The sequence below is a fragment of the Manacus vitellinus genome, unplaced genomic scaffold, assembly GCF_001715985.3.
Source record: "Manacus vitellinus isolate BGI_N305 unplaced genomic scaffold, ASM171598v3 scaffold_32_pilon, whole genome shotgun sequence".
Taxonomy (NCBI): Eukaryota; Metazoa; Chordata; class Aves; order Passeriformes; family Pipridae; genus Manacus; species Manacus vitellinus.
Window position 1 is genome coordinate 1,292,150 of NW_021940460.1, and position 12,499 is coordinate 1,304,648.

At 45.0% G+C, this 12,499-nt stretch overlaps 1 protein-coding gene across 2 annotated transcripts in view; it reads left to right on the top strand.

Moving 5' to 3' along the window:
• The window catches only part of LOC108640409 (autism susceptibility gene 2 protein-like), a 308,558-nt gene that overhangs the window by 148,028 nt on the left and 148,031 nt on the right, over nt 1-12,499 (top strand). The gene's annotated exons all lie outside the window — the stretch shown is intronic.

Sequence of the window (12,499 nt, forward strand, 5' to 3'; positions counted from 1 at the left end):
ATCATTAAATGTGTCCATTATAAAACATTTACTTTAAGATCAAAGTAAAAGCGTAGAGGTGAATTTGCAGCTTATTAGAGAAAGAGTTTGCAATTGGAAAGTCTCAGTATGTCAGTCAAAATCAGTAGCAGTTTTCAACCTGGCTGATTCAAGCTGACACCTCCTTTCATTTCTTATTCCTCAAATCCCTCTTTCATCCGGTTGAGCAACCTCCTTCCCTCTTTTCCCAGCCATAATGACATCCTTTAATTTATTCCATCTTCTTCACCCCAGGCGTTTGTTTAGTCCAGGGGTTTGAGGTCATTTTTGCTTCATAATAAAACTGCAGACTTTGGGTGGCTTTTTGAAGTGTTGGTTTGGATTTTCCACCCTGAACTCCTTTTCTAAGGAGCGTCTTAGTCACATGAGATGTAAAAAAAAAAGGCTATGGAATGGGAGACAGGTTATAGAATTGGGGAAAAAAAAGGGATGACTTTCTCAAATTCCTTATTCTCAGCTCTGTTCCCACTGTTCCTCACAGGGGCTGTCTCACTTACTCCAGATGCCAGAGTGCATTTGCAGTCTGGCTGGATCCATGCTCGTGGGTAGGAGCACTGCTTCCATAGGGACCTAATGCCAGCAGAATGGCACTGAAAGGAAGCACCTGAATCCCTTGTGACTGGGAGTGTTTGGTGGCCTCGGGAGTGTCTGTGCATCTCTGTGACCTTGGCAGGTGATGGTTCCTCCAAAAACACCAGTGTGACCCTCAGGGAGCACAAAGGGAGAGGCACTGGCCGGCACAGCCCCTCCACAGTGCCAGTTTTGCCACTGGGTGTTTTGTCAAAGCCAAGCTGCTCCCCCAGAGCCCCTTGGGGGGGGATGTTTGAGGGCTGTGGGGAGCTGAGCAAGGACACTGCCTGCAGGCTCTTCTTCCCTTTTCCCCCACTCTGATCCCCATGCAGGTGTCAGGAGTTCTCAACCTGCAGGGAAATGCAGGGAATGATTTCAAAGGCTGCAGCTTGTGTGGGAAGGGTGGCAGGAGAGAGCTCCTTGGGAAGCAGAGGCACTGGCTCAGCACAGAGAGGAGGATTCAGGGAGCTGGTGGTGAGGAAGATGGGATGAGACTGCTCCTCCTCCTGGAGAGGGACAGAGACCAAGAGTTGTCTGGAATTAGGATGAAGAACAGGGAAGGGAAATGCTGTACCCTCTCTGTGTTAGGGAGGGGAACAGGGCATGCAGGGAGCCTGAATGTGTGGGAGGGGAAAACGGGAGAAAGCAAGAACCAAATACACAGATATGTGGCTGAGTGGTGGCAGTGAGGCTGGTGATTCTCATCTCTTCCAGTAAGGACGATGGAGAAGATACAAAAAGCATGACTTTCCCACCCTACATGGAGGAGAACAGGGAGATGCAGGAAGTACCTGCTTGGCAGGAGGCAGGGAAGAGAGTCCCACGGGAATGCACTGGCTGTGGTGGTTTGGCCTGATGAAGTTGAAGGGCTGCAAAAGCTTGGAAGATGAGAGACTGGCTTTGCTGTTGTTTCCAAAACAAAGGAATAGATAGTGCAAGCCCTGAGATGGTTTATGGGGTGTAGCAGTTGGACAGAAGAGGTTGCCTCAACCTCGGTCTGACTGGAGTGGGATGTGCCAACTGCCCCATGAACCTGGATCCCCTCTGCAGTGCCTGCTTGCTTTCCATAAGCATGTGTGCAGCCCTTTGTTCCTGTGGTGCCTGATCCATTTACCCCTTTAAGTATTTAGCATTGCAAGGCACAGATGAAATAGGATGTGGTTTTTACTTCCATTTCACAGATGAGCACTGCTGCACAGACGGGCTGAAGGCCCAAACTCACAGAGCCATTTATTTCCTTTGGAAAACCAGTCAATGGGAATTAAACAGTTTTAGGCCCCTGAATGCCCTCTTTGTGGATCAGGGCTTAGCTTACTGCTGCAGGTCACAGCGACGGGGGGAGATCAGGAATTTCAACCTACGCCTCCAGGTCCCCACATTAACAACTTACCTCCTCAGCCTGGGCAGCTGTAATCCTGTGCCTGGCAGGGTACGAGCTGTGATAAGGTCAGGCAGGAGAGGTTTGGATATCGGCCCCAACAAGCAGCTTAGAAAACAAATCTTGAATAGGAAAGGTTTCCTTCCAAGTGCAGTTTGATTCCCGCTTACGGTTCTAATTCTCTTCAACATGTTACGTGGCTCTCGAGAGATGCATTGCAGGGCTTTATCTGCCTCCTGCTCCAGGCAAGTTTTGCAGAGAGACAGCAGTTGGGCTGCTTTCTACAGAAGGGCTGGTTATGAGTTCAGTCGAGGCAGCGGGTGCACGAGGAGCGGGGTTTGACTGTAAGTGCTGCTGAAGTGAAGTGATTCACAGCTTTTGTAACTCCTTGCTAGTTTGCTGGAGGCATTAGCAAAGCTCTTGACTCAAGACGTTCTGTTTTGGAACCAGATTCCCTGGCTCTGCATCCCTACCAAGTTAAATTTGTGGCTTTTAGGTGGCTATAAACAAGAAATATTAGAGAAATTGCTTTTTGAGCCACTAAATAGCCCTGAATATCAGATGACACTTCAGTTTTAAAAGATCTATCCATAAAGGATCTTGAATATATGTAGAAGACATTATATTTTCAGCCACAGCATAACTGTAAAGGAAATTTTCTTTTTCTCTGGTGTATGAGGTAGCTTTGCAGGGTCTGTGCCCTGTGGTAAAACTGGAGCAAGCAGTCATCTCTGGTTTTCCCAGTTTATTTTTCATGCTGCCTTCTGTGCCCATTTAACTGGAGACTCTGTATTCTGCATACAGGATGGAAGGGAAGATCTCTTTCACCTCCTAGGAACTGCTGAATAGACCTGATGGTTTTTTGGGTGATGCCACGTTGACTTTGTAGCATCCACTGAGCTGAAACAAAGGCTTTGTCCCCAGGACATGATGGATTCACATCAGTGGAGAAATAGAGATGGAAAACATGTGGCAGTTACCTGGGGGTCTGAGCTCTGCACTGGGCACAGGGCTGACACCTTTGTACAGTAGCAGCACAACAGTTCTGGTATTTATTTCATCCTGGGAAGGAGGACTCTCGAGATAGGAGCATCTTACAGCCACTTTGTACATGGTGCGAAGGACAAGGCAATGATAAATCTTGTCTGTTATGCTAAGCTGTGCTTCTGAACTGCAGAGAGGGGGATTTGCCAGTGATCAGCACTGTACAAGAATGTAATCCCTCTGCTTTTTTGATCATCAAATTTATCTTCACTGTATCTCTTTCCTTGGGGAAGAATAAGCCAGCAAATGGAAAGGTTACATATTGCTTTATTTCTTAAACTTTTGTTCTTTACTATTTTTTTCAGCCTGAATGCTAGAAGGAGGTTTCATTTGCAGACGGAAAGTTGAACTGTTGTTTCTTTTTTCCCCCCTAATTGCAAAAAAGGTTTTGATCCTTTTCCTAATGAGAAATATTGCCAAGCTCTCCTTAAGTGTTGTAGTCCTCAGGTCTTAGCTCAGCTCCCTATTTTCTAATCACTGTTCTTTCATTTTAAAATCTTTCCTGATCAGTCTTTTGTGTGAGGCTGTAATGCCATATGCCAAAACAGTGGTAGAGTTAAAGGGTCCCCACAGAAAGGGGAAAGAAAATCAAGATGAATATAAGACAGTAGGATCTTAGAAGACAGACAAGACCATGTGTTAAGTAGTTCAACTTCTTGACCCACAAGATGCAGAAGAGTTGTTTCAAAATAGATTAATTTTTTGTTAAGGCTCAATAATTATAACTCGTGGAGATTTTTTTGGTTTGGTTGAAATATCTACAGCTTGGATTAGTCACTGGATTACTCATGGATTACACCATCTGGCATAATCCAAGAGTAGTTCTAATTCTGTCCTTTTCCTTGCTCATTTCTGTATTGTCTGTCCTGCTGGCTGGTGTGTGCAGAGGGATGCTCTGCTTTCCCTGTATGTGTGATACAGAAACACATGACATGGATGTTTCCATCTCTCTCTGTACAGCACAGTTTCCTAGCTGTTTTTCCCTCTGCTGTCTCCAGGTGGTTTCTTTGTCCTGACTCCTGGAGAGCAGGTTTTCTGGCCTAGTCTTGAGGCTGACACGGCAGCAGAGCCATGTCTTTGTGTCCCCACTCTGTGCCTGAGCCATGTCTTTGTGTCCCCACTCTGTGCCTGAGCCATGTCTTTGTGTCCCCACTCTGTGCCTGAGCCGTGTCTTTGTGTCCCCACTCTGTGCCTGAGCCATGTCTTTGTGTCCCCACTCTGTGCCTGAGCCGTGTCTTTGTGTCCCCACTCTGTGCCTGAGCCATGTCTTTGTGTCCCCACTCTGTGCCTGAGCCGTGTCTTTGTGTCCCCACTCTGTGCCTGAGCCGTGTCTTTGTGTCCCCACTCAGGCCCTTTCCGTGGCCATGAGATTTTATGAGCACTGTGAGACCTTTCCACTGGCACTGGACTTTCCTGGTGCTGCACCATCTTCCCGCAAGACAGGGAGTACAGAGGTGCTTCTGATTCGATTTACAAACCATGATACATTTTTTATGAATGCTGAGTGCTGTGCTAATGAATGGGGCCAGTGTGAGAGCCTGCAGGCTGGAGTCATCTGTTTCTCCCTGGCGCAGGAATAGCAGAGATGAGAGCTGTCTAAGCCCACATCCATTTATTCTAACCCTACCAATGAGGGGGATACCCTTTAAATGTAAAATTTATTGGCCCACTAACTTCTTGCCTGGGTCTGTAGCCTGCCAACCAAAGTGCTGTTTGAATTATTCAGCAAACACAATATGTGTGTGGAGAGTGGAGGAGCCCACAGTGCCAGAGACTCCTGCAGTGGAATCGTACTTCCCTCCAGTGAAATATCCTGGTAAAGTTGGCAGGACGTGGGGCAAACCAAATAAAATAAATAGGGTTAAGAGTGGGTGTATTCTGTCCTTAAAGCTAAGAAAACAACATAACTGGGCCCTAAGTTGACATTTGTGTTTTGATCAGTATATGCAAGTCTTGTATAACTACAGATAGAAGTGTACAAAATTTTTATTTTGGGGAGAGAGTCTGAAATTTTAAAATATTTTTTCCATTCTAAATCACAACAAAAAGTAAAAATAAGGAAAACTACATGAAGGGGAAAAAAAGAATCTAGAAGTTCCACACTGAGGACTTGCACAATTATTTAGACAAACTGAAATATTTGTGTCTCATATTTCTCTATGTGGTACTTGATAAACTGTTCAGTTGGATTCTCTCCACCATGAAAATCCCATTTTCTAGGGACACACATTCTTGGCCCTGCTGTGAGAGGAAGCTGACCCTGGCACTGGGGCACAGGCAGCTCTGGGAGATGTGGACGGTCCCATCCCACAGTCAGATGTGTTTCTGCCCCACGTCAGGACAGTGCTGTGCACGGCTGGACTGGCCAGAACAGTGCTGTACCCTTGGAATCATCACCATAAATGTGCAACTAGTGTGCTACAGCACAGGGAACAAACCAAATTCACCACTGCCCTAGGAGCTGGCTTAATGCTCCTGTCCCTGCCTAATCTGTAATCCCCACTGAGCAGTGCTGGAGCAGTGGAGCCCTCTTTGTTGGCATGCAGATTTAAAGGGAGCATCCCCAGGGACTCCTCTCCACATCTCTTTTGTATTTCTTTTCATTCCTCAAACAAAGGAAATAAAAATGAGACTGTGGCCCTGCTGCTCACAGGGTAAATCAAGCCCATTTATCTAAGGTCCAGCACTGTGAAATAAACCCAGGGCCAGTGGGAATCCATCTCCCTTGGCTGCAGGGGCTGCCCATGTGTGAGCAGTCAGGGGCTGGGAGCTGTGTAAGGCATGTCTGGGATGGAGGGACCAGTAACCCTCTGTTGTGCTGGAAGCACTGGGAGTTCAGGCCTGGATTCTGCCCAGGGAGCAGGGATGGGCCAGGAGTGGGCAGCACTGCCCTGGGGCTGCCCTGGGTACTCTGCCAGGTAACAAAGGCTGGAGGTGTAGGGACAACAGGTACTTGCTGAAGATGATTTGAAAAGTTAGAAAGATTGTCTGTGGAGGAGTTGGAGAGAATGTGGCTGAGATGGTGCCAGCAGAGGACACAGATTCCTGCTGGGAGAGGCCAGGACTCACTGGGCTTTCAGACAGCATGTCCTCCAAAAGGCAGCCCCGAGTGTAATAGAGATCAGTTAGTGAAGTCTGCAAGAAAGAGGTAACCTTGGACTTTGCTGGCAACTTGTAAGACCTAAAAAAATCTCTAGAAAAAACATGATAGGACTTCTAGGCTGGCAGGAGGTGGCTGCACTCAGAGCTTCAGGATCTCTTCCTTTTGGCAGGAGTACACAGGCTTCTGGCTAAACGAGTCTGAGCACAATCAGCTGGGTGTACTTTGCCTTCTACAGAGTTGGGCAGCTTCAAGTGAAACAGTTCCATGGCTCTGTAATCGAAGCTGGCATTGCTCAGCACTTTCTCAACACACGATCCAAGATGAGGTTTTTTTCTAACTCAGGTTGTGCAGACTCTGGTTATTTCTTAACTGTTCTCCACAACTCTTAAGTGGTGTGGTACAATATTTGAATGACAAAAAGACAAGGGAGGGGGAAGGATAAGGCTGAGAATACCATGTTTGAAAAACATGAAATAAATGAATAGCAATCAATAGCTCTGATACCCATCTTTAAGTATGACATCCCTTTTGCCAGCTCCACAGCTGGCATTGTAGTCTTAGTTTTCCTCTGCCTCCAGCTCATATTTACTATGTGGCATTGAGGGAGGCCATTGCAGGACATATTTTGGAAACAGCTCTTCCCTGTATCCTTACAACATGTGGTGCTCACTAAGGCCTGATTTCAGGAGCACTGGGCACTCCCCGCAGCTGCTGGCATCGATGGAGGCTGTGCTTCATGAGATAAAGTGCTCAGGAAAGCCAAGTTCTCTAAAAATCAAATCTTTGGTGCTTTGTAATGGGATGTCTAAAGTTAGCAGATGTTTTTGACCTGAACATGTCAGGACTGTTGTTGCTGCCTATAAAACTGGAACAGTGAAATACCTTTGTCTGGCAAAACTACTGTGAAAGAGGCTATAGGTATTTGTTGAGCATCTGATACTATTGTGAGGAGCTGTAAAGAAAAGCCCTTGAGGAAATTAATAATTGTGCATTCAGAGGAGGGTGTGAATGGAGTGTCAGTAAACAAGGTTGAGGTCCACAGGATGGACAAAGAGGAGAAAACAAAATCCCGAGTGGCTGCTCATTAGCTGAACACCTTCCATTCTGTTTAGGGAAGTAGGAGCATGGGATCATGTAATTAAAGATTGTAATCATGATGTGTATGCACAAGAGGGCTGAATTAAGGTGGTGGCTGCAACCTTAATCCTGGCCTTTCATAACTTCCAAGTCCTTGACTTTGTAACCTCAATAATGTTGCCTCAATGTAGGTTTTTTTGTGTGCAGTTTAAATCGGCAGGACCTGAAAAGGAACCTTCTGTTTATCAGAGATATTGTTAACAAATGGTTTTGGGATGAAAAATCAAAGCAATCTCTTTGGTACAGAAGCTCTTTCACACAACATATCTCAAGCAGACAGCAACTTGCTTTGCTATTGTTTTGCCTTCATCTGTAACCAGCACGGGCGTCCCGCAGCCTGGCACCGCGTTTCATCTTCACTCTGTTGCACAACCGTTTTTGCACAACACTGAACCACTTTGTTTTCAGATTCCAGAGAGATGTAGGAGGCAATGGATTGCAGTTTTGTGAAAACAAAGCAAACAAAACAAGATTAAACCTTTCTGTGGAGGTCTGGAGACTTGAAGGAATTGCTGGGATTAGTGGATGGGCTGCTGCACCCACTGTAGTTGACATCATGTCTCTCTTCACCAGTCCCTTGTGTCCAAAAATACCATAATATTGACACTTTGAGAATCCTTCTCTCTTTTGCATTGCACTTTACACCTGCCTTCCTTTCTCCTTGGTTTTGTTATAAGAGTGTTTGCAATTTTTTCCCCTGGATAAATGATTTGAGGAACTAGTTCTTCATCAAAAGAATACACAGTGTATTTAGCTATTTTATCTGGAGAAAAGTGAATGATTATTACAACCATATTGGGTTTTTTTCTGATTTTGAAAGATTATAGGGACTGGTCAGTGCATTGTTTTCAGACCTTTACATCTTATTTCTGCCAGAATTAAAATAGCAAATTATGAAACATGAGAAAGGTATTGAAGTCTTGGGGCATTTTCATCCATCAGCTATAAAAATTCTTCCCCGGTGTAATGGAAACATGGTATGAGTCAATGAAGACTGTCAAGATGCAATGGCAAATTTGGTGCTCTCAGACTGGCAGTGTTTCTGATTCTGAGGGGTTTGGTTCATTTTGTGCAGCTGTTTGTGCATGTTGCTGTCCTGGATTCGCAGCTGATCTCTCCCACTGTGTGATGCTTCCCTGTGAGGGTGGGGAGGCCCTGGCACAGGCTGCCCAGAGAAGCTGTGGCTACCCCATCCCTGGAAGTGTCCAAGGCCAGTCTGGACAGGGCTTGGGGCACCCTGGGCTGGTGGAAGGTGTCCCTGCCCATGGCAGGGGGTGGAACGGGATGAGCTTTAAGATTCACTCCAACCCAAACCACTCTGTAATTCTGTGCTGACCAAACTGCAGGACTTCTCTCAGCTGTTGGAATGAAGGATAAATTGTTGGGCTCTGATATAATGCTGTAGTGGACTTTAGCAAGAACCTGAGGAGCAAATAATTGGAATATAGTTGTAGAACATTGCAGTTGTTATTTGGTTTAACTAGCACTACACTGTAAGCTACACCTGGTTTTAATAATCAGTTTTTAAAATTTGTGCTTTACTGAGGTCACATTTCGTGCAAATTCAGAAAATAAGTTCTTGCAACACTGGAATTGTAATGATAACCCACAAGGATGTTTTGGAAAAGGCTTGAAATCTCTGAGCAGCACCTGAAATGTTCTTCTGGAGAAATTTCTGCAGTGCATTTGCTACACACTGCGTTTACAGTGCTGCTTTTCAACCTGTGTTCCCATAGAAAAACCCTGTAAGGAGTGGAGCAGAGTTCCTGTTATTTGCATGTAGTTTTTAGTTGTTGTCCGAGGGCAGGGGCAGGAGGGAAGGGCAGCAGCTCTTGGGTGAGGTTCATGGGGGTGATGTGGGTGCCCCCCAAAGCACTGCTCTGCTGCCACTGGGGGCTGGTTTTTAATCAGCGAGTTGTTATTTACGGAGCAGGAAGAGGGACCCTGCTGAAATAAATCAGGCACAGCTCCCTGAGAGCACAACACTTGATGAGTGTGTCCTTCCAGCCTCCTACCTTGAGAAATTATCTGATGGCCCCACAGAGGCTGCTTCTCCTTCCCTCCCCAGATGGAGGGCTTGGACTGAAGCTGTTCATGTTGCCTGGAGCTGAGGGGATTGCAGGGACACCCCACCAGGCTCCAGCAGCCTCCTGACATCGCAGCAGGGGCAGCTCCTCCCCACCATGGCACGTACAGTGGTATCAGGTTGATTAATGTGCCCAATAGAAATAAAACAAATGGAATTTTTTTTAGATTATACAGTACACTCATAAATATTAATGCACTTTTGTATTGAATTGCATGTAATTACATATTTATACATTTAAGTCACCTTCCTGATACACTTAAGGCACTTTACTGATGAAAGATATCTCTGAATAAGATGGTTTTAAACTGTGCCTAATATGTTTGTAGGATTTATTTAATAATGTGTGGGCTTGCGTGCTGGCAGGAGAGGAGAAAAACCTCCATCAGAGACTGAATGTGGTTGTGGGGTCTGGTGCTTAGTTTGAATCCACTCCATGGGCAGCTGCTGACAAATACATCTCGACATGAAATATTACTACATCTTCTTATCTATGTAGATAAGGTCTCTGCAGTCCTGTCACCTTAGAGTAATTACAGCTTATTACTCTAATCATGATGATGCCTGAAGTCTGTAATTAAGATTGTGCTGGCTAATGTACGAGCACACGGCGTGGTACAGCCATTGTCCTGTCTAAACAAGGGAGAGATAAAAATGGGAGCAAGGACAAAGGGCAGCAAGTGGGGAAGTGATTTATGCAGGGCCATGGTTTGCAGCCAAGTGGTGCCTCTGCCAAGCCCAGGGGCTCCAAGGGGCGGAATCCCAGCCCATGCTCTGAGACAATCTTGGGCAGTTTGCACCCTCAGACACGAGGAGCAACACCCCGTGGGACCCCTGTGCAAGCTACTTTTGATATATCCTGCCCACCTGTGTCCAAGCTTCATTCTTTTATCGTGTTGTGCTGCAGTGTAGTCTGCAGATGAAGATTTCAATATGTATTTCAATATACATCTATATTTTAAGGCCAAGTCATGTATCTGTTGAAGGCCATGACAGGTTCTACCCCACAGTCCCATAACACGAGGGTTTGACCCACAGCACTCTGCGATTTTCTCTGCAGTGGTATCAACTGATGAAAAGCAGAGGGCTGTTCTGCAGGAATGGGGTTGTCTAAACACTAATCTTTATGTCTACATTCCATAGCAAGCCCACCCACCAAACAGGATTTAAGGCCCCTTTCACAATTTGCAGAACGGTGAGTTAGGTACATGTGGAGCTCCCTTGCCCCTCTCAGTGAGCAGAAGAGGCACCTTATTTTTCAAGCTTCCTGCCAGTCATTCCTTCGGTCTTGGAGGGTTCCTTTTCACCCAGTTTGTGGAAGGCTGTGTTAATTTGGTGTCACTTATCTCTGTGTGTATATGCAGATTCTTTGATCCCAATTCTGACATGAGCTCCATGTCCTTTAGGAGTATCTGACAATTCATGAAACTTTCTGCAGCTGGGTGGAACATGGGCTTCTCCCAGGCACATCCACAGTGATCTGTAGAATCTGACTCATCTTATACCCTCTTTAAAGCTAATGGGAACTAGTAATTTCTTGATGGCAAGTTCTAGCCCCATTAGACATTTTATAAGCACCTGGAAACCTGCCACCATTTAATTTAGATCACTCATAGCTGGGGGGGGGGGAAATCCCACAAAAGCTTCTTAGTCATTAGAAGAATTTATTTTTTTTCCCAGAAGGTTTCCCTTTGTTCACTCCTTCAACCTTTCACATTTAGAATGAATCCTCTAGTAGCATTTCTATCTACCAAATTACCTCTGTGTTTTAACAGAAGTCTTTACTGGTATAATGTACTACTCATAAAGCACTGGATTTTTTTTTATACTGACCTGAAAAAAATAAAGATTGTTAGCAGCTCGATCTTAAGGTACAAATCAGTGTATTTTATAACCTGCCTTTGCTATCCAGGTGTGGATGCTGTAGTTTTATGAAGCAGTTGATGATGAGCATTGGTGAAATGGTTACTCATTTTAGTACATGTTACCTGAGAACCTGCCTTCCTGCATTCAGGACATGTAGCTAAACCTAAAACCATCCTAGAAAGGGAGACAGAAGGTGTGCTGAGGAAAGAGTTGTTCTTGCTTTTGATTTCCTTGGGCTGCTCTGTGGGATCTCAGGGTGAGCACAGGGCTCCTCACAAGGAGATCTCAAAGCATAACATGATCAGTGCTACTACTGAGTTCTTTTTCAGGAGGTTGAGGAACCAGCGAGGAGAGACTCGAGGTCCTTAAAATACTGATCTGCTTTATAGCTAAAGATGCTAAAATTCTTTTTTATGAGGCTGGATAAGGCTCCTAACTTTTGGGATATGAATAACACTGTGAAGAAAAGCCTGGGATATTTCCTATGGGGTCTTAGGTGAAGAAAAGGTAGAAAAGGTGTCTTATAGCTTCTGTTCAGTACTCCCATCTTTAATACTTGTAAAATCATTCTTTTTACTAAATATGAAATGTGAATGATGATTGTCTCCAGTTTAATTATTCATCTCATTGGTTTCAGTTATGAATTTTGTGAGGCTCTTGTGTTTTCGAAAGGCATTTGGGGAGCATTCTTTAATTAAAGCCAAACTGATTTTTGCCTTTGGGCATGTTTTTTTGCATTAAAAGGTGGCATAATATGAACTATATTCTCCTGAACCTCAGTCTGTATGTGAAAAGGGGCCAATAGCCCAATGTCTTCCTTGCTGTCAGTTATAATATTGAGTGACAACAGACAACAGCTGAAAGGCTACAAGATCACAGAGTGCTTTATGGTGGGGCATGGGAGCCTGGTCAAAGCAGCCAGCATTGTGAGCAGAGAGGCTGAAAGTATTCAACTGTTTCCTGCCCCTCCCATGGCAATACCAGACCCTCATGGGGGGAGTTCTTGGAGGAGATGTGACTCAGCAGATTGGATTTGTTAGATGCACAGTATGCACTATAATTAACATCTTTCCAATAGTTCTTCTCTCCTAATGAATTCTCCAGCCTCCTCTTCCTCTGCATTTAATTCTGTGTTATTGAAAAAGATTCAAGTAATATTTATTTGAAATGAAAACAGGGGTTCTGCGTGTTGCAGATTATCAGTAAGAAAATAGCTGTGGGCTAAGTGAGAAAACTCACATTTGTGTTACAAGACTGGAGTGTTTTTTACAGGCAG